The sequence below is a fragment of the Lithobates pipiens genome, unplaced genomic scaffold (assembly GCF_037356315.1).
Source record: "Lithobates pipiens isolate NorthernLeopardFrog02 unplaced genomic scaffold, aLitPip1_a1.2 Scaffold_30, whole genome shotgun sequence".
Taxonomy (NCBI): domain Eukaryota; kingdom Metazoa; phylum Chordata; class Amphibia; order Anura; family Ranidae; genus Lithobates; species Lithobates pipiens.
This window is the reverse complement of record NW_027507791.1, coordinates 121,511,914-121,534,328: the sequence shown is the minus strand read 5'-3', so window position 1 is coordinate 121,534,328 and position 22,415 is coordinate 121,511,914.

The following is a 22,415-nucleotide window of genomic DNA, read 5'->3' as shown; positions in this document are numbered from 1 at the left end:
GTAGCCGGCCATTTGTAGCTATAAGCACGAGTGTGCATATTGTTCAAGTTCACACCGTGCTGCTAGATGTTTTAAGAAAATGACTGCTAGTGATAATAACTCATCGAAGGAGTCCTTTCTTAAGAGCAATGACTTCCGTGATGCTAGAAAACATGTGGCCGTTTGCTTATACGTTACCCAAATCAAACGATAGCGGCATTCTTAACTGAAGGTTTTTCGGAAGGTTTTCCTTTACCTATCTTTTATGGATCTGGTTGCACTGTTTATAATATTTTATCGTCAGTTGATTGTTACATTGATGTGGTTAATGACAAGCTCAGTAAAGAAGTTTCTGCAGGATGAATGGCGGGACCTTTTTCGGAACCACCGTTTGTTAATTTTTGAATTTTGCTTTTAAGGATCATTCCTAAGAAGGAAGTGAATTCATTCAGAATAATACATCATTTGTCTTACCCTGAAGGTCTTTCATTAAATGATGAAATAGACCCGTAATTTTGTTCGGTGTCATATTCTTCGTTTGATGATGCCCCAGATATTATTAGAAAAGTGTGAGGCTTAACTCTTTTGGCTAAAGCTGATGTAAAATCCGCATTTCGATTATTGCCGATTCATCCATCGGCCTTTAATTCTTTGGGCATTTATTTTCAAGGATGGTTTTATTTTGATAAGTGCCTTCCCGTGAGATGTTCATTATCCTGCATATATTTTGAATTATTTGCAACATTTTTGAAATGGGCTGTTAGTTCGCAATCTGAATCTAAGGATTTATTGCACTACTTAGATGATTTTTTATTTTTCAGTAAAGATAATACTGATGACTGTTTGAATCTATTTACTCAGTTTAAGATTGTTTGCGAAAAAATTGGTGCTCCATTGGCACTGGAAAAATTGGTACCACCTACACATTGCTTGGCATTTTTAGGTATCACTATAGATACATTAAAAAATTAATTATGCCTCCCTATGGCTAAGGTGATTAAAATTAATTTTTTATTGGATTTTGTTATTTCAAAAAAGAAAGTTTGTTTGAAAACAATTCAATCTTTATCAGGCCTTTTGGCATTTACGTCTAGGGTTATTCCGATAAGTATATTTTTTTTCAAAGAGATTTTGCTGGCATTACCTCTCCGTGGGATTTTGTTTGCTTGACTACGTCTGTTATGCCCCATACACATGGTCGGACTTTCCGACCACAAAATCACTGAGTAATTAAAGGGGGCTCCCGGATTCCGATAAGCCCCCTGCCCACAAACCCCGACAACCAATGACCAGGGTTGTTGGGAAGAGGCCCTTGTCCTCATCAACATGCGGCCCCCCCCACCCCAAAGCACTCACCCCCCATGTTGGGGGCATGCAGCCTGGTATGGTTCAGAAGGAGGGGTGCTCGCTCGTCTCTACCCCTTTTCCTGGCTGGCCGGGCTGCATGCTCGGATAAGGGTCTGGTATGGATTTTGGGGGGGACCCCACGCTGTTTTTTCGGCATAGGGGTTCCCCTTAAAATCCATACCAGACCTAAGGGCCTGGTGTAGAGTACCCTGTAGCCGAAAACCAGCGCGGTAGGATCGCGCTGGAAACATTCTCACTGGCAGGTGCTGTAGCTGCACTTGCATCGTATTTGGTCTGTCAGGCCAGCGTACCGACGAACAGGCTTCCCAATAGGACCAAGATTTAAAACATGTTCTATTTCTAGGTCTGTCGGACTTTTGGGAAGAAAAAGTCAGACGGAGCCCACACACGATCTAATTGTCCGACGGATTCTGGTCCACCGGACCAAGTTTCCCGGAAAGTCTGATCATGTGCATGCAGCATTACACTCAAGCACATAAACCCCCCCCCCAAAAAAAATTGCTGAGCCCGCCCCCCCACCTCCACATATATACACACATATTAAAAAGGGGGCAGAGAAACACACAGCGATTTCTTCTGGATTACATGTGGGAGGAATCTGCAACAAAGTTTGTTAAAATCCTTGCAAAGTACATAGGTCAACCAGAGGGGAATGTATTTTTCTCAACATAAGTGGAGTTACTCTTTAAGGAGGACACAGCAGATAAAAAAAAAACCTGAAAGGGGTTCTAATCCTTCTGGGCTCTCTCCACAAAACAAAAAAATGTTCTGGCTGGCACTGAGCTTTAAATGCCCTCTTCTTTGTACAAAAGCTAAAATAAAGCAGAAAGCGAGAGTACTGGTAAGCATCAAAAAAGGGAAAAACAGAGTTATTGACCCAAACTCAAAGCAACACCCTTCTGTTGGGTATGATGGGTAAGTCAGAATACTGAATTAAAATAACACATTTAGGCAACTTTCAGGAAGCAGTCTGTTCTAATGCGGCACAAAGGACTCGGAAAGAACTAAACCCTTGATGTGCATAAAGAGAACAGATTTTACAGATGCATAGTAGTATAGTAGTACAATATTATATACCATAATAACATATTTTTAGGAAGTGTATAATTAAATAAATATTTATAGATAAATATAAATCATACCTAATAATATGTTTTTGCTCTGAGTGCATCTTCGAATGCTGCACTTTTAGCCCTTGTACACACGGTCGGACATTCCAACAACAAAATCCATCGAATTTTGTCCGAAGCTTGTGTTGCATACACACGGTCGGACAAAGTTGTCGGAAAATACAATCGTACGTAATGTGATGACGTTATTTCGTTATGACGGGACTACGTTAAGGCTAGTAGCCAATAGCTTTGGTCTAGAAATTTGATCTGAGCATGTGTGGCACTTTGTCTGATCGGAATTCTCTACACACAATCGGACAAAGTCCGATCGGATCATGTTGTCGGAAAGTTTTATAGCCCAGCTCTAAAACTTTGTCGGTCGGATATTCTGACGGAAACAGTCCGATGGAGCCCACACACAGTCGGATTATCCGACAACACGGCCCGATCGGACATTTTTACATCGGAATGTCCGACCGTGTGTACAAGGGCTTACAGTTGGAATATACAACTGAAAACTAATACTTATATATATTGTACACAGGTGCTCTTCCTTCTAATATCATATAGATAAATAACTGTGAACAATACTTTCAATACACTAAATGTGAAAAATGATTATAAAAATTGTGAACCATTAAATATTCTCAACCTGTAATAGAATAAATATATGCAAATAAGCCGAAGTCATACAACACATGAAAGTGAAAATGCATAAAATTGGGTCCATTAGGTAAATTCAGGCTTATAGATCCAGTGAACAGAGAGAGCAGATCCAAACACATAGACACAGTGAGCAGATGATGTTCCTCACAATGATTGATTCCTCAACCTCTACCTCTTACGAAAATACATTGAGCTCTAGGTATAGTGGTCAAGAAACGCTCAATGTGTGTATGGACCCTCCTGCGAGCCAATGCAGTCCTCTGCCATTCCGCCCAGCCAGACACTCAGGGGTTAATGGATCAAGCCACTATAAATGCATCCTCAAGAAAAGCCAAAGGAGTCTGCATAGTATATATAAATACATTAAAGTATATATTCTCTAGTATATTTTAATATATTAATATAGCTTGACATTTAACATATACCAACAGTTGCTTTTCTGTATTTATTTACATTTTAGTAAAGCAAAATATGACAGTAATAAATAAATATGTGAATTTCTTTCATCTATGAAGAGACCAGGACAGTGCACACAATACCACCTAGTCTCTGTACGTTATAATCTAGCAGTCCTTGCCAAAACAAGACACACAGAGATGATGTTCCAGGTAATGAAGGATCAAAGAGGGCTTTGTGTAATGTTGTCAAACAGTCCTGTGAATCCTCTGCCTGCGGACGTTCTCCACTATTCTTGCACAGACACATGATGCAGGGCTGGGTATCTCCTTTCTAGTAAACCGTCCTGTGTGAGCCTGTAGCAATCACCAAACCACATTTACTGGAGTATGAAAGCTTCTGAGAGTTCATCAGGTGCTGAGTGACAGCTTTGTAGATGCTGAGTTTTCATTTAGCTCTTTTCTTTATCTCAGCAGCACATGGGTTCCTTTCCATTGACATAAAATCCCAGATTGTGCGTTTCGCTATGCACTGTTTTAAAAATCCTGATTATATGTACTTTGAAATATATACCGGGATTTAAATATATTGACATTTAAAGCAGGCTTAGATTTGTTTTCTTGCTATTATGACCATGGCTGAATGTCTCAAGGACTTTGGACAGTTGTTGTGTGCATACCTCCCAACAGTCCCTGATTTCGATGGACTGTCCTGATTTGGAACAAAGTCTCTCTGTCCCTCATTTTGTGGTCTGATCTATATAATTGTATATAAAATGCCCTATTCATATTTCAAAAAGTTTTTTCCAGTGCTAAACCTTTCATACAACTTCTAAATTGCTGCATTTGTAAATGTCAAATACCAATATAAAGGAATAGTAGTGGTTAAAAAAAATCACTTTAGCTAATTTTTTTTGTACAATTCTCCTTTAAGGGGGTGTGGCAGGGGGGGTTATGCCTACATACTTTTTCTGATAGGTGTCCCTCGTGTCCATCTCAAAAAGTTGAAGGTATGGTTGTGTGGGTGTAGCTTCATTGGTATGGCTTAACGAATGGTGCATAGCTCCAGTCTGCAAGGCCACGTGCACATCTACTCTTTCAGATGCATTTTTCCTGCTGTTCAAATGCTCTCCTATCTTGGGGCCCCTCTGGAGGACAAACAGTGTTAGTGGACACCTTACCTGGGGTTTAGTTGGCATACATTTACAAACGCATGTGTAAGCTTCAGGGCCTCTTCACGACACCCTGTATTGCCTGCAGTCCAAACCCTTGTAAATTTATGAGAGTCTCCAATATTGGGAGCACATTGGGAGCATGCATTTCTATTGGATAGATAGAGGGCAGGTGGGCCTGGAGGTAGCCCAGTCCTCCTTAAAGGCACAGGGGTACACCGGACACCCAGATTTGGGTTTGTAAGCAGACTGGTTGGTGGGTTGAGCTGGGTATTTTTTCTGGTTTTGTCTTGCATGCATTGCCCTTCCATGTCCTTCTTGCTGTGAAGGCCAGTTATAGGTGGGGGCAGAGTCCAGTTGTATGTTAGTGATGTAAATATTGGTGAAGGGACATTCTGGACACCTTTACTGCCATTTTACTATGTGCTGGGTGTCCAGTGTGCCCCTGTGCCTTTAACCGCTTAAGTACTGCCCAACGTGCATTTACTGTGGCAGGGCAGCCCTTGAGCCCAAAAACCTGTATGTGATTCCATCCTTGGGCATCTGAGGCGCGTGCACACGCTGCCGGAGACCCGCTCCCACTGTGATTGGACGCAGTGGGAGCCAATCAGCAGGTCTGGCGGACACGATGCCTACCGGGAACCTGGTGATCGTTTGTAGAGCGGCAGAGCAACAGTCTGCCTATATGAACAAGGCAGAGAGCCGTTCTGCTAGTAAGAAAGACAGCGATCTTGTGTTTCTGCTAAGCAGGAAGACGGAGCTTTGTCTTTTTTCAGTTAAGCACACCCCCCCCCCCCCACAGTTAGAAAACTCTCCCAGAGAAAACAGTTAACTCTTTGATCACCCCTGTTAACTGATTCCCTGCCAGTGTCACTTATACAGTGACAGTGCATTTTTTTTAGCACTGATTACTGTATTAGTGTCACTGGTCCCCAAAAAGCGTGACTTAGTGTCAGATTTGTCCACTGCAATGTCGCCGTCCCATTATAAATTGCTGATCGCCGCGATTACTAGTAAAAACAATACAAAAAAAAATCGATTTCATAGTTTGTAGACGCTATAGCTTTTGCTCAAATCAATCAATATACACTTATTGGGATTATTTTTTTACCAAAATCACGTAGCAGAACACATATTGCTATATAAATCCTGTATAATAATAATAGCCTAAATTGATAAAGAAATTCGATTTTTAATTTTAAAAATGTTTTTTTGGGATGTGCTTTATATTGCTTATTATATGCTTTTTATTATTCATAGTGCAAAAAATAACCACAGAGGTCATCAAATACCAGCAAAAGAAAGCTCTATTTGTGGGAAAAAAAGAACATGAATTTTATTTGGGTACAGCGTCGCAATTGTCAGTTAAAGAAATGCAGTGCAGTATCGTACAAAATGGCCTGGTCAGGAAGGGGGTAAAACGTTCTGGAACTGAAGTGGTTAAGGAGGACTGGGCTACCTCCACGCATACTGTTAGACAAGGTAATTCAGGTAGTAAACAGATTTGGTGATTTGAGCTGGAAATTTTATCTGGTTTGTCTTGCATGCTTTATCCTGAGCTGGACTGTTTGCGTCTATTCAGACATAGTCTGGCTTGGCCCCGCCCCCACTCTCTGCTCACAGGTTTTGACTGACAACAGCAGGAGATAATGTCTCCCGCTGCTTTCAGCCAAACCTGTGAGAGTGGGAGAGGGGAGAAGAGCTGCTTCAGACATGCACAGTGTTGGATCAAGATTGGGCACAGGTGAGTATTTGGGGGGTAGGGGTTGATCAACTATTACAAGTTTTTTTTAACCTTAATGTAGAGAATGCAATAAAGTGTTACTAAACCCGCAACAGTAAAATCAGTCTGTATATGCAGTAGGGCATGCTTGTTATACTTAATGTGGAACCTAAGGGGTTAATTCTTTGCATTGTGTATAAAGGTTGTGTGATCCTGTCTCTCTGATCATCCTCTTCTTTCACTGACTCCAATCCATTTCCTGATAGAACAGAGAATTGGGGACAAGTTGCACATGCTCAGCTTGGTGTGTAGTGCTAGAGAGTTTTCTTTTCTTGGGAGTTTGCATGTGAACAGCACAGGGCCAATCAGCACTGTCCAGACACAGGGTCAGGGATCCTGCAGCCTTATAGGACATTTTAAGGGAAAATAAAACCCCCTCCTACAAGCTTTAATCAGAAACTGATACAAGTCACAAGATTGCGCTAACTGCTGATGAAAAAAGGTATTTAGCAGTTTATATTTACTAAAACTATTACATTTCCATGTTTTGTGTACTATATCGGGTCTCAAACAATAAATGCAGGGTTCTGGGCTTAGTAACACTTTAAGGTAAAAAAACCTTTTAACTTTACAACCATTTTAAGCCATTTCAGACCTACGGTCTATTGCTTTAATGCTCTTAATGCCTTTTTGTGACATCATTATTAACTAATGGCATTAACATGGAATTGTTTTGTCCCCTATCAGATAGCTGCTCCAGTGAAAAGCTTTTTGGAAGGGTTTAAACCTCTGTAAATCGTTTACTGCTGTCTCTTTGCTCTTTTGGAAGATTTACTCTCACCTCCTCTGTGGCCAATTCTTCCAGGAAGTCATAGCTAAGAAGGTCTTAACAAGGTAAAAAAACAACTCAACATGCACAATGCAATAGGAGCTTTATGCTAAATTCTACCGGCACTCATCCTAATAAAGTAGAGGCTGTTATACCCCTAAGTAAATATAATAAAGGTACATATAATACTTGGAATCCTGATTAAAAAAAATATATTCTCTGTTGCTATTTGGGCATTTTTTTTTAAATTGCTGCCAGCATTTTCAGTCAATACACATATGATAACTGCAACCAAACTTCTTGTGCTTCTTGCTCTTATGCTATAACCTTATTGCAGAGGCTGGTACCCAGAACCAGTTCTCTTGGACCCCAGGTGGATTCTGGTGCTCTAACCACTAGCTGTCAGCTGGGGTTTGGCACTGAGCACAGGAACTGAAATGATTAGCTGCTGGGCTTGCTACACAGCACTCTATAGGAGGTTGTAGCAGATCAATAGATTGTAGCAGATGATTGTAGTTATATGAATACTCCCACACTGCCTTTCTAGTAGTCTCCAGAAGATTTATAGCATATATTGTAAAAGAAAGATTGATGCTTTTGAAGTTTTGTGGAACAATGGAGTGTATAAAATTCTGTATCCCTTTATATAAGGGTCGAGTATACTCTTTGTCAGCCTAACCTATGTAGCGCACGCGCTATGTTTTGTAAATTTAGTTTTTCCTAAGACCATAGTTGGGTTTTAGGGTTAATTTCAGTAAATTATGGTTTCGGCATCAGTTTGGCTGGACTGTACTATGTTCTGCCTGGTCATAGGTGTAGGTGTCACCTTTAGCAGGCATTGGTTGGACGCATTGGGTACCAATCTCTCTCTCTCTGAGCCAATCAGTGGGTGCGTTGTCTCGCTGTGTATTCTGGGAGAGGGCACTTAAGGTGCTGAGATCACGTGATTCAGGGTTCCAGTCCAGAAGTATGTTCTGACTCCCTGGTCCTCCTGACCAGCCCCCAGAGGCCCGCATGGCCTGGGGTGCAGATCCATCCATTTCTGAGTCTCTGGACTGGCTAGCCCGAGGCACAGTAACTGTAAGGAGGGTTCCGATGTGGTCCGGTGCTGTCTCAGGTTAGGAGAGGCCCAGAAACTGAAAACGCAACCAGGGGAGGACTCTTCAGAAGAGGGCCATACACGAGGCTGGCTGCTCGGTAAGAGCCTGGAAGCTAAGCTGAAAGGACACCAAGTGAATCCGCATTCTTACGGTATCGCCGGACCGGCTGCAAGATACTGGTACTGTAAGAGAGTTCCTAATTTCCTCCTTCAGTTACAACTAAGTTCTGTGAGAGACTTTCTGTTCTATTCTAAAGTTCTACAATCAAGTCTGTGGCAGAGACTTTGCTAAACTTAAATTACCTGTCGGCTGCTAAATTCACTAAAGGGGATTTATCTGATGAAATATCCAGTTGCCAATGGCTATTTCCTAAATCACCTAGAGACATTTCAAGTGTCAGCAGTTCCAAGAGAACCTGAGCTTTACTACCCATACCCTCTATTCCCTACTGAGAGACTGTGACTGTTCTGTTCTTGCAAATAAAAATTCCTAAAGGGATTCAAGTGTCGGTCTCTACAGTTAATTTGGCCATCAACCTCGGGAAACCCCTAGACGAGCACGAGGTGGAGAAGGTAACGGTAAACTCAACAAAACCAGACGCTCCTTCGGGGGTCAGTGCTACACCTATGTGTGTGTTTTTTATGGATTTTTGTACAATAAAAAAATGGTTTTGCTGACTAGGTCCAACGGACTTCCCGATGGAGTTCCGACAAACTTTCCGAACAAATGGACTTGCCCATACATGACCGGACTTTCTGCAGACTAGGTTCGCCAATCTTCCCGAAGGACATTCAACAGAGTTACGATGGACTTCCAAATGAACAGACTTGCCCACACACGGACTAAAGTCCATTCATTTTGAACGTGATGAGTTACGATGGGACTAGAAAAGGAAGTCAATCTTGCGAGATTGACACCTTGTGAGCCCCGTCGCCTGGTATGGATTTTATGGGGAAACCCCCTACGCCGAAAAAATGGCGTGGGGGTCCCCCCAAGGTCCATACCAGATCCTTATCTGAGCACGCAGCCCGGCCGGTCAGAAAAGGGGTTGGGGCGAGTGAGCACCCCCCTAAACCGTACCAGTCCGCATGCCCTCAACATGGGGGGGGGGTGGGTGCTTTGGGGAAGGGCCCCCCAGATCCTGGCCCCCCACCCTATGTGAATAAGTATGGGGTATATCGTATCCCTACCCATTCCCCTGGGGGGAAAAGTGTCAATAAAAAAACACACTAGACAGGTTTTTAAAGTAGTTTATTAGGAGCTCCAGGGGTCTCTTCCGACTCCTCCCCTCTCTTTTGCTGCTCTTCAGCCTTCTCTCCCGGTCTCCGGTTCTTCTTCTCCAGTCTTCTTCTGATGTTGACACAACGCTCTCTCCCACTGCAATGCTGTGTGCACGGGACCGCATGCCCCGGGACTGTGATGTCATAAGGGGCGTGGACCCCACCCCATGCCTATATAAGTCGTAGCACACCATGCACACAGCATTGCAGCAGGAGAAAGCATCGTGTCAACATCGGAAGAAGACCGGAGGGAAGAAGACGACAGAAAACCCCAGGCCACCACTAGCAAAAGAGCAGAAGATAGCGAAGGGGAGAAGAACCGGAGACCGGGAGAGAAGACCGGAGAGCGGAGAAGTTGGAAGAGACTCCCGAAGACAGAAGAGACTCCTGGAGCTGCCTAATAAACTACTTTAAAAACCTGTCTAGTGTGTTTTTTTGTTGACACTTTTCTCCCCAGGTGAATGGGTAGAGGTACGATGTCCTCCATACTTATTCACATAGGGTGGGGGGCCAGGATCTGGGGGCCCCTTTATTAAAGGGGGCTCCCGGATTCCAATAAGCCCCCCACCCACAGACCCTGACAACCAATGGCCAGGGTTGTTGGTAAGAGGCCCTTGTCCTCATCAATATGGGGACAAGGTGCTTTGGGGTGAGGGGGCCTGCACCCACCCCCTATGTTGAGAGCATGCGGCCTGGTACGGTTCCAGAGAGGGGGGCGGGCGCTCGCTCGTCCCCATCTCCTTTCTGGCCAGCCGGGCGGCGTGCTCGGATAAGGATCTGGTCTGGACCTTGGGGGGACCTCCATGCCATTTTTCGGCGTAGGGGTTCACCTTAAAATCCATAACAGACCCAAGGGACATTGTCGCCTCTCTCTCGTGCTAGCTGCAATAGGAAAATGTGTTTTTATTATTGCAGTGAGCGTGAGATGTACAGTACCCTACAGCCGAGAACCAGCGCGATAGGATTGCGCTGGAAACATTCTCACGGGCAGGTGCTGTAGCTGCCCTGACGTATTTGGTCCATCGGACCAGCATACAGACGAACGGGTTTCCCGCTAGAAACTGAGGCCGGCGGAGTTCCGGTGGGAAGATTTAAAACATGTTCTATTTCTAAAGTCCGTCTGATTTTTGGACAGCAAAGTTCAGATGAAGCCCACACACGATCGTATCGTCTAATGGATTTGTTCTGTCGGACCTTTGCTGTCAATAAGTCTGGTGGTGTGTACGTGGCATTAGTGGTAGTCAGTAAGGTGCCTAAAAAATCCCTCCACACACAAATATTTTTTTCATTTTTTGGTTACATTAGAATGTTGGCTTCAACCTCTGTATAAAACTGTTTTGTGACACATGATATCTAACAAAGCTTTATACTTTAAAAAAAAAAACATACACTACAAAAAACACAATAATTCCTAAACATTACTAAATATAAAAGTTATCAGTCATTATGCTGGAAATTAGACAGTAGCAGAATATTTTCTGTTGATGAGTAAGATACAATAATTCTGAGCTATGAATATTTATGTCTCACTGGCCAATAGGGATGAGCTTCGCGTTCGAGTCGAACATCGGCTGTTCGCCCGTTCTGCGAATTCCGAACGTTATGGGCCGTTCGCACCAAATTCGTGTGGCGCTCACGCCCCACAATGCCCTGCGATGGCGCAGTGCATTGCTGACTCATGATTGGCCAAGCATGCACTGTGACCCCACAATCACAGCGCCGGCAGCGAGGAGAGCCATGATTGGCCACAGGCAGGATGCCTGTGGCCAATTATAGCTCAGGCTGTGTAGTACACGCCACACTATATAAGGCTGCCAGCGCGGCGGCCTTGTGTAGTGTGTTGGCATCTGTAGCAGTTAGTGGGTGTTCTGTGTACCTTCAACACAGTATACACCGATTGTTATCGGCCGATTTTTCGTTCTTGCTCTTCTGTAGTGGTTGTTGTCTGCGTGCCCTGACCGCAGTATACACTGCTATATTCACCTATATATCTAGCGATATATCTATCTTTTATAATAGAGCTTTCAGTCAGTGTTAGGAGATTGTGCGTGCTGTCTGCATGCTCTGAACGCAGTATACACCGCTATATCCACCTATATAGCTAAATATCTTGCTCGTTTTAAATAGAGCTTTCAGTCAGTGTTAGGAGATTGTGCATGCTGTCTGTGTGCTCTGAACGCAGTATACACCGCTATATCCACCTATATAGCTAAATATCTTGCTCGTTTTAAATAGAGCTTTCAGTCAGTGTTAGGAGATTGTACGTGCTGTCTGCGTGCTCTGAACGCAGTATACACCGCTATATCCACCTATATAGCTAACTATCTTGCTCATTTTAAATAGAGCTTGCAGTCAGTGGTAGGAGATTGTGCGTTGTGTCTGCGTGCTCTGAAAAAGACAGACGGCAAAACAAATTATACAGGGGTGCTAACCCTTCCCTATGTTTTCCAAAAAGCTTAAAAATAGTTTTTTTGACTGGAGCTACACTTTAAAAATGTACCAGTTGAAAATTACAAACAGATTCAACTTAACACAACAAACCTACACAGTCCCTGTCTTGTTTGCACCGCCTGTATAAGGGGCTGGTAAAGGGCAGGGAGGGCTACCCATGCCATTTTTCTCAATGATTTTCAACCATATTGCAGGAACCAGATATAACATTAAAACCGCAAGCAGCTTTAAATGACGTTATTTCCGTTAAATGTCATTTTGTGCAGGGACTGTTCTAAACACGGGAAACACGTGGCACTTCACAGGCATACTACAGACAACCCCCAGGCACGATATTTAAAGGAATATTTCACTTTTTTTTCACTTTAATCGTCATTCAAATCAGTGCTCCCACCAAAACGGCCGGTTTTCAAAGTTTTTTTTGCATTGACCCATGTCCCCTGGGGCAGGAGCCAGGTCCCCAAACCCTTTTTAGGACAGTATCTTGCATATTAGCCGTTAAAATTAACACTTTTTATTTCGAACGTTCGAGTCCCATAGACTTCAATGGGGTTCTAACGTTCGTACGAATTTGGGGTCCGTTCGAAAGTTCTGGTGCGAACCGAACCGGGGGGTGTTCGGCTCATCCCTACTGGCCAACCAATATAAGGGTTGACAGTGATGTATGCTGGGGGAGAATATACATATTTGGAGTGATCTTCTGGAAACTCTCTTGCCTCCCAGGCTCTATCTGGTGAGGAGGTATGTACAGCTGTGTTCTTGCATGCCCCATGGAAAATGCCAGAAGAGGAGGCTGTGTGTTGGAGGCTCATGCCTTTGAGGCCTGCTGCCTGGGGAGGGATTTTTGCATCTGAATCCTGGAAAATGTACCTGCTCTTCCTATTGATGGTACGTGTATAGGAAATAGAACAGGAAGAAGCATTGAGGTTGAAGAGTTCACTGCTGAAGAGGGACCTGGAGAGCTAGACAGAAGCTACTTCCAGAGGACTTTGCAAGGAGTTTTAGTGACTCATAAAAGGGTTTATGTACTGCATTGAAACTGCTATAATGTCTGAAGAATACAGAGTTCCTGTTCTGGTGTAAAGGTCCTTTGAGTCAAAGTCAATAAATCTGTCCTGAGTTGAAATGTTAGCACACTGAGCTACCTGGGGGATCCTCCACCACTGCTAAGAGAAAGGAGGTGCTACAAAAGTTAATCTGAAGTGCCTTGGAAGAGTTACCACATCTGAGTTTGATCAATGGTAATTAAATCATCATCAGGTGATTGCTTAAAATAACATGATAAAAGCATTGACTCTGTTGCTTCCCAACAAAAAATCGAAAGCGTTGATCTGGCAAAAGAAAACATGGAAAACTCCATCAGATGGCAAGTCCAAGCTCTGCGCTCCCAAAGTGCTAAAGCTTCTGGCAGAATATCCACATTAGGCTTGCTTCAATGTGGGTCAGATGCCTAATACCTCACTGCATTAAATGGTTCTTCCCAGGCCTTACTTAATTACTGTACTCCAGTGATGTCTGTGCATCCAACGTTTAAGGAAGTGGAGTTGGACTTACTGCCCACTTAAGATGTACATATGAAGTGCATTTTATTGAAGATTTGCAAAAAGAAACAATGAACAAATACACATTGTATATGGGTCACATAGGATAGTAGGGTCAAATAACATTGGAGGGAACATCTGATTTGCAAGACATTTAACATCAAAAAGTTAGGTGATATTATAAATTGTTTAGCAAATGTATAACATTAAATATATTTCGTTCTGTAGATATCCATTGTACCTAATTGACCTACTTGTGTTGAAATAGTGTTTTGTTAAGGTACCATGTTTGTCTGTGGACTCTAATAATAGACAAAGCAATTCAAAAAGAAGAGAATATAGTGAACTTTACCAACACATAACTGAATATCATAGTTAGAATGATAGGGAACACACATCCAAGGTGCACCAAGAAACTAGAAGAAACTTATAGGGTTTTTTCACTTTATTTTGAAATAAGAACGCCAAGGTCGCCATTGGCGCTCAAATATTTTTGGACTTGCGCCCCTTTAATTCCCATTATTTGTTCAAAAGCGTGTACGTCAATTACCTCCTTTCATATGAAGTGCATTCTATTGCAAAAACAATGCTTTAAAACAGTTTTTTTTTTTTTTTTTGCTGGGAAGCAAAGTCCTTTAACCTTAAAGCAGAATTTATTTTATTTATCTATTACAGGTACTTAGATAGCGCCGTCAATTTACGCAGTGCTTTACATATTTATTATACATTCAAGCAGCTTACAATCTAAGATCTTTATCTCACATTCATATATACTAGGGTCAATTTAAATATGAGCCAATTAACCTGCCAGCATGTTTTTGGAGTTTGGGAGGAAACCAGATAACCCAGAAGAAACACACACATGCATAGGGAGAACATGCAACTTCTGTGCAGGTATTGCCTTAGTTTGGACTCATACCGATGATCCTAGTGTTAACCATTTAGCTACTGCGCTGACAGAAAGTTTACAACATTTATTGCAGATGGTGTTTTTTAAATTTCGCAATTGTTTTAATACCTAAAAAAAACAACATTTATCTATTACAATCTGCCAAGTGTTTAAGGGCTTGTTCACACTTGCTTTGATCTCTGAAGAGTGGTCCACATTTGTATGACTCTTCAGAGAGCAAACAGGAGGTGAGGAGGTGGTTAAGTCCGCTATACTCATCCTTCCTCCAGTGATGCAATGTTCAAATGTTATTTTGCTGCTGTTGACATCTTTGTCTTGCCTTTCATGGTGTTTGGCATGTTGGCCATCTTGTCAAGCCTGGGATGATTTTACTCCCACGCATGCTCATGGCGGTTAATTTATGTTGGCATTGAGGCTTCAACAGAAACTCTTCATCATCAGAGCTACCATTGTTGACCTCCTTCTGAAAATATTGGTTGCTTTCCTGGTATGTTAATTCTTTGGTTTCTTTTTTGACTTCATAATTGATCTCCATATTTCTCTTGTGGAAGCTCTCCTTTAAGGTTATTTGAATGCATCAAATATGAGACCTAATAGATGCACAATAAAAGGTTAAGAATATGAGTAATTGTTTAGTGCAATCTTTCATGCGGTATATTTGTTTGTACATATAGACAATTGCCCCATTGATGTAGCCACTTGTTTTTACACAACATCCCTGCCTACATTTCCCTTTCATAATTTGACAAATTAGTTTCATGCTGCTAGCCTTATAATGCAACCTACTCAAGCTGTGTTTGTTGTCAGTACACCCCCTCCCCATCTCCCTCCACCCATATTAAAGCACATAGCATATACAGATACCATTGCAGATTCACTTTGCTCTAGTAAAAGTTCTGGAATTTAAGAAGCACTTAGTTGCTGCATTAGAGCCATTTAGGATATTTCCGCATCTCAATTGACTGTAACTCCAACCTGCTCTAGTGGCCTGTTAATGACCTCCAGTCTCCAGGCAAGCTGAGGAATTCACTGTTTATGCTTTCTGTTTCCCTTCCATGCCACAACCAGACCTGGGTTTTTCGTTCCCATAAATAGGGGCACCTGCCAATCACACTCAATCAATGTCCTGCACTACCTAGGGATTGTGACTGTAAATGTGTTCCCATCCCAGACAAATAAAGTGCTTGATGAGACACTTAAACAGCTGAATAATAGTCGACAAGAAAATTATACAGTTGTGGGCTTTTGGTTATACAAGCAACTCTTGGATGACTTTCTGCTTACTGTGTATCTCCTCTGCCTACTCCAAGCTTCACAACACTAAACAATTGAGACATAGATAAAAATTGTTTGTCATTCAGTACACTGCCTGCAAGAGTTTGGCATCTTAGGGCTATTTGCTGCAACTGTGTTATCACTCAACCGCACCCAGCTATTGTACTCTTTATGTAAAAATACTTTTTTTTTTTATGGAAAATAAATATATGTTGACTCCAGCTGCCCAAATATGAAACCATGGACATCTTGATCCAGGTGGGTATTCGAAAAAACAAGCAGCCTAGGTTTTCAGTTCTAACTCTGTGTTTGGCAACAGCCAATACATTTGGATTAGCTATTCCACTAAGAGGGTCACTGGGAAAGTTGGGTTCAACCCATACACATGCAGATTTACTCTTGTATAGGGACAGATTTGTTACACAAAGGCCAACAATGAGTTTTGAGTTTTGATTGAATTGAGTAAAGAAACATGAAAAAGCATACTTGCTTGCATCCCCCAAAAAATGTAAATCATTCATCCTCATTAGAAGACACTGACCACTTACAGTATCTCATAAAAGTGAGTACACCTCTTCTCACATTTTTGTAAATTATTTTATTATATCTTTTCATGTGACAACACTGAAGAAATAACACTTTGCTGCAATGTAAAGTAGTGAGTGTACAGCTTGTATAATAGTGTAAATTTGCTGCCCCCTCAAAATAACACAACAAACAGCCATTAACGTCTAAACCGCTGGCAACAAAAGTTAGTACAGCCCTAAGTGAAAATGTCCAGCTTGGGCCCAAAGTGTCAATATTTAGTGTGGTTACCATTTATTTTCCAGCACTTGGGCATGGAGTTCACCAGAGTTTCACAGGTTTTCACTGGAGTCCACCTCCACTCCTCCATGATGACATCATGGAGCTGGTGGATGTTAGAGACCTTGCACTCCTCCACCTTCCATATGAGCATGCCCCACAGATGCTGAATATGGTTTAGGTCTGGAGACATGCTTGGCCAGTCCATCACCTTTACCCTCAGCTTCTTTAGCAAGGCAGTGGTCGTCTTGGAGGTGTGTTTGGGGTCATTATCATGTTGGAATACTGCCCTGCGGCCCAGTCTCAGAAGGGAGGGGATCATGTTATGCTTCAGTATGTCACAGTACATAGAGATAAAGGGTTTAGGAGCTTGGTCCCCAACCAGGCCTCCCCAAAGGAATAGGGCAAATGGACTATCTCCGTATAGTAAAGCACGGGTGAATTCAAGTATGTAAACAGATATATAAAAATACAACAAAAGTTTATTAATACAAAATTAATAATCGTCTAGCCCCTCTCACCACAAACATATTCTTTTTCATGTCAATTACAATTTTCAATACTATATTTTTATATACATTTTTTTTTCTGTGTTTTTTTTTCAATTGTTAACTTTTTAATAATTTTGCACATTTTCCACTCACTCATTACATTTCACTTACTGTCCCCTACCAATATTCAACCTTCATAGTCATATTGATTCACTTGTAATTTTTTTTATCTAACTCAGCCACCCCAGTCACATCCCCTCACTCTTTATGCCCTGTACACACGGTCAGACATTCCGACAACAAAATCCGTCTGATTTTTTCCGACGGATTTTGGCCCAAACTTGTCTTGCATACACACGGTCGCACAAAGTTGTCAGAAAATCCGATCGTTCAGAATGAGGTGACGTACAACACGTACGACAGGACTATAAAGAGGGCAGTAGCCAATAGCTTTTGTCTCGTAATTTATTCTGAGCATTCATGGCACTGTCCATCGGAATTGTCTAGACATGATTGGAATTTAAACGATCGGATTTTGTTATCATAAAATTTTAGATCCTGCTCTCAAACTTTGCCACAAATTCAGGCGAAAAAAGTCAGATGGAGCCCACACACGATCAGATTTTCTGACAATAAGATCTGATCGAACATTTTCCATCGGAAAGTCAGACCGTGTGTACAGGTCATTAGTCTCCTCAAAGCGCACATTTCATCTGTCTTATTTCATATATTTAGATTCCAGTCCATTGTTTTGTTAGTCCCTCATAGTCGCCGCAGGGGACCCCCCTTGATGGTGACGCCTTGTGCCCTGTGCCTGCTGGGATGTGGGTAAGCAGCTTCACTCCTCCCCCTTTACATACAAACATATTGTTTGACATTTTGCATTCAATGTTGTTAAGATTTATGTTTTTGCTCAATTATACTGTTATTGATCATCTGTTAATCAAATTACAGATACCCTCCGGATGAAGCGGCATTAGTCCGCAAAACTAGTTGAGATCCGTTATCCGTGATCAACTATCCCACTGTGATCTTCCCGCTTGGGTATTTCGTGATACACATGTATTGTTAACATTCTTTTAACTTGTAACTGATTATTTGTTATGTTATTAATTTTGTATTAATAAACCTTTGTATTATTTGTATATATCTGTTTACATACTTGAATTCATCCGTGCTGTACTGTACCAAGTCCAATTGCCCTATTCCTTTGGGGAGGCCTGGTTGGGGACCAAGCTCCTGATCCCTTTAGCTCTAAGTTTCTGGATGATGGCACAATTCTTCTTCACATTTATTTTATTAAGTGTATTGACTACAGAGGCTATTCCTATCTCTCGGTCACAGTACATGTTGGCATGCTTGGTTCTCCTAATGAACTGTAGCTCCCCAGTGCTGGTAGCACTCATGAAGCCCCAGACCATGACACTCCCACCACCATGCTTGACTGTAGGCAAGACACACTTGCACTTTGTACTCCTCACTTGGTTGCTGCCACACCATCTGAACCAAATAAGTTTACCTTGGTCTCATCAGACCATGGGACATGGTTCCAGTAATCCACGTCCTTAGTCTACTTGTCTTCAGCAAACTTTTTGCGGCTTTTTTGTGCATCATCTTTAGTAGAGGCTTCCTTCTGGGATGCCATTCAGAAAAATTTGATGTAGTGTGCAGCGTATTGTCTGAGCACTGACAGGCTGACCCCCCCCACCGATTCAACCTCTGCAGCAATGCTGGCAGCACTAATACCTCTATTTCCCAAAGACAACCTCTGGATTTGACACTGATCAGGTGCACTCAACTTCTTTGGTCAACCATGGCAAGGCCTGTTCTGAGTGGAACCTGCCCTGTTAAACCACTGTATGGTCTTGTGGATAAAAAAAATACAGCACTCGCAACACACAATATTATAGAAATCAACAAAAAAGTCCTAATAAAAATCCAAATAAATGCCACTGAAGTGTAAGTCCTGCTTCACAAACTTTCAGAAGTACAGTGGCACCCCCTTTTGCATCCCCTCTCACCAGAACAGGACGATCCCCAGCTTTGCAGTCCATGGGTCACTTCAGGCTTGTAAATGGTATCCCACACATGTGGATTGGTGTCAAAACATCAGATGGTGGATCGGTGTAAACATCAGATGATAGATTCCAATAGGAGGCTCTCAACAGGATATACAGGCACCCAGAAATGTGGTGCAGTCCACATTTTTATACATATCTTAGCCCGCCTAAAGGGGTTCTTTGACTGCAGCATACCCAAAATTGACATTATACATCTGTGTGCCGGTATCTCTCTTTTTTAGATATCTAATAGTGAAGTGCTGTTATAAAAGTAGATTTAATGCTCATAGGGATCGGTACTTACAAAAGACGGTTTAAAACAGGCATGGATATAGAGCTGTAGATACAGGAAGCAGCCATTCATAGCATGCGATCCACAGACCAGAAGTGACGTCAAACCAGGAAGTTATGTCAATGCAATTCGCCCTCCCTCAGGGCGTCATCAAGGACCTCCTACTGTATAGTCTTGACCACCATGCTGCAGCTCAGTTTCAGGGTCTTGGCAATCTTCTAATAGCCTAGGTCATCTTGATGTAGAGCAACAATTCTTTTTTCAGATCCTCAGAGAGTTCTTTGCAATGAGGTGCCATGTTGAACTTCCAGTGACCAGTATGAGAGAGTGAGAGCAATAACACCAAATTTAACACACCTGCTCCCCATTCATACATGAGACCTTGTAACACTAACGAGTCACATGAAGTCAGGGAGGGAAAATGACTAATGGGGCCCAATTTGGATATTTTCACTTAGGGGTGTTCTCAGCAGTTTAGACATGAATGGCTGTGCGTTGAGTTATTTTGAGGGGACAGAAAATTTACACTGTTATACAAGCTGCACACTCACTACTTTACATTGTAGCAAAGTGTAATTTCTTCAGTGTTGTCACATTAAAAGGTATAATAAAATATTTACAAAAATGTGAGGGGTGTACTCACTTTTGTGAGATACTGTATATAGCAAGTGGCAAGCATGAACCCCACTTTAAAGTGCTTAAACCTCTTGAGGAATCCTCATATCGGACTCACTTTCATGTGTGCTGGGTGCCTGCACTCAATTTGGAATCCAGTTGCCCATACATCAAACCATGACATTCTTGATCCAGATGAATTTTGGCAAAGGAAAGTGGTCTAAACCATACAGTGATATGTAACAAATACCAACCATGGCAATTAAATCAGATTAAGTATTCCACAAAGAGAGTCACTGTTAAAGCTGGATTCACCATTTACCCATAGGGATAGTTTTATTACACTGAAAATGGGCCAACAATTTTTTTTTTAATGTAACCAGCTGAATTTTGCAGCAGCTTTTTTTAATGTTGTGATCTCTGTTTGATAAGATGCATTGTATCATCCAAGGAAAAGCACGAATTTGCTGCAGTATTGTGGATTAATTTGATGTTTGCTGTATACAGTTGGTGCACTGGAGCATCCAATAAATGTGAGTTTTATGTACAAAAGTTTTACTAAATTATATTATGTTTTAAAATGATATAAGCACGATATGGAGCTCTCTTTCCACACATATGAAACCATTATGGAGAAAGATTGACAGAGCACTAAGGCGGAAAACATCGTCCAGAGTGACTAAAAAGTTAATTTTGACCAAACTTAATTGTGAGGTCACACTACTTTAAGGTGAGCGCATTTCTATTGAGAGAGCACTGTGGTGAATTCATATTAGGCACATTTTTGAGGATCTGTGAAAATTCAGGGAGTTTTCATATTTTTATTTGGACATTGATTTGATAATCATTTACACGTGATCTAACCACATAGAAACACTGGATATTTTTTTGGATTATCATAAGAAGATACATTTTTATTAATATCACTGTATTTAATATTGTATCTATTTAACATTGGCACTTATATTGAAAATAGAGTATTTCTCTATGAACAGTTGTTTATAAATAGTGGATTTATCTCTAAGTAAGGATTTCAAATCACTAACCTTTACACAGAGAACTTAAGGACCAAACTGAGTGGAAAAAGTGTGTCTAAACTGGAGGTATTGAAATAAATGGGAATAAGGGAGGTGGTATTGGCATTTTAGTTCATCAAATGGCATGAGCACCCCCATCTCCAACTACAGAGCCCACCTTGCACAAATAATTGGGTCAAGGTATGAAAGGAAATGGGGCAGTTAGGGATTTTGCATATATGGGGACACCACTCTATAATTCTTTTTTTTTTTATTATTTAATTTTTATTTAAAGTAAAAGGATAACAGAAGTAAACATGTAAAGGTGTGAAATTGAACATTGGGGATTGCAGACAATACAAATCATTAATAAAAGGGAAAGGAAAGAAAAAGGGAGAAAAAAAAAAAAAGAGATTCAGTACAGTCATCGTACCATCGAAACAATAGAGATTTACATCACATACCACAGTTTGCTGCAAATACATATGTGAAAAGAGGTAGGGAGTAAGAACATTGCTATCATGTAGGAGAGTGTTCAGTAGATAGGTACACAAATTCAAGCAGTTAACATATCGTTAGAGGGTATAGAGTAAAAACCAGGATTACGTTCAGAATGATCCCATAGATCCCAAGTTTTAGAGAACTGTGGTAGGGTATCGTGGACTAATGCAGTGAGACGTTCCATCTGGCAAATTTGTTCCAGTCTCTGTAGAACTTGAGAGAGAACGGGTGGAGTAGGGGGCGAGCCATCATACAGGGATGGCTCTTTTAGCTGCTAATAGAATAAAGGTAGCGAGTTTCTGGGCATGTTTGGAGAGTCCAGGGATCGGCAGACCCAGTAAAAAATGCATAGGGTCAACCAAAATGAGCGGATCAAGGGGCATTCCAAAAAAATGTGAAATTGGGCCCCTATATCTCCCTGGCATCTCCAACACACCCTAGGGGTCTTGGGGTCATATTTGTGTATAATTTCAGGCGTTTTATACCAGAAAAGTAGTATCTAATAGGCTGTCTCTTTCTGTTCCACACATTGCGATGACTTGGGGATGACCTCCCAGATTTTCTGCCACTGTGGAAGTAGTATGGGGCGTTTTAGTAACTGGGACCATTTTAGCATATAAAAGTGGGATGAGTCAGTAATAGGCTTGAAGTTGTGAAGGAGTCTATAAATGTCAGAAATCAAATGCGCCTGGTATGGACCCTGAGCGCATAAAAGTTCAAATGGGGTTGGTTTGTCAAGACTCAGAGTGGGGGATTTTGAGGCGAAATAGTGTCTGATTTGCAAATAGGAGTGGAATAGCTGTTTAGGGATCTGGCACTGTTTTTGCAATTCTAC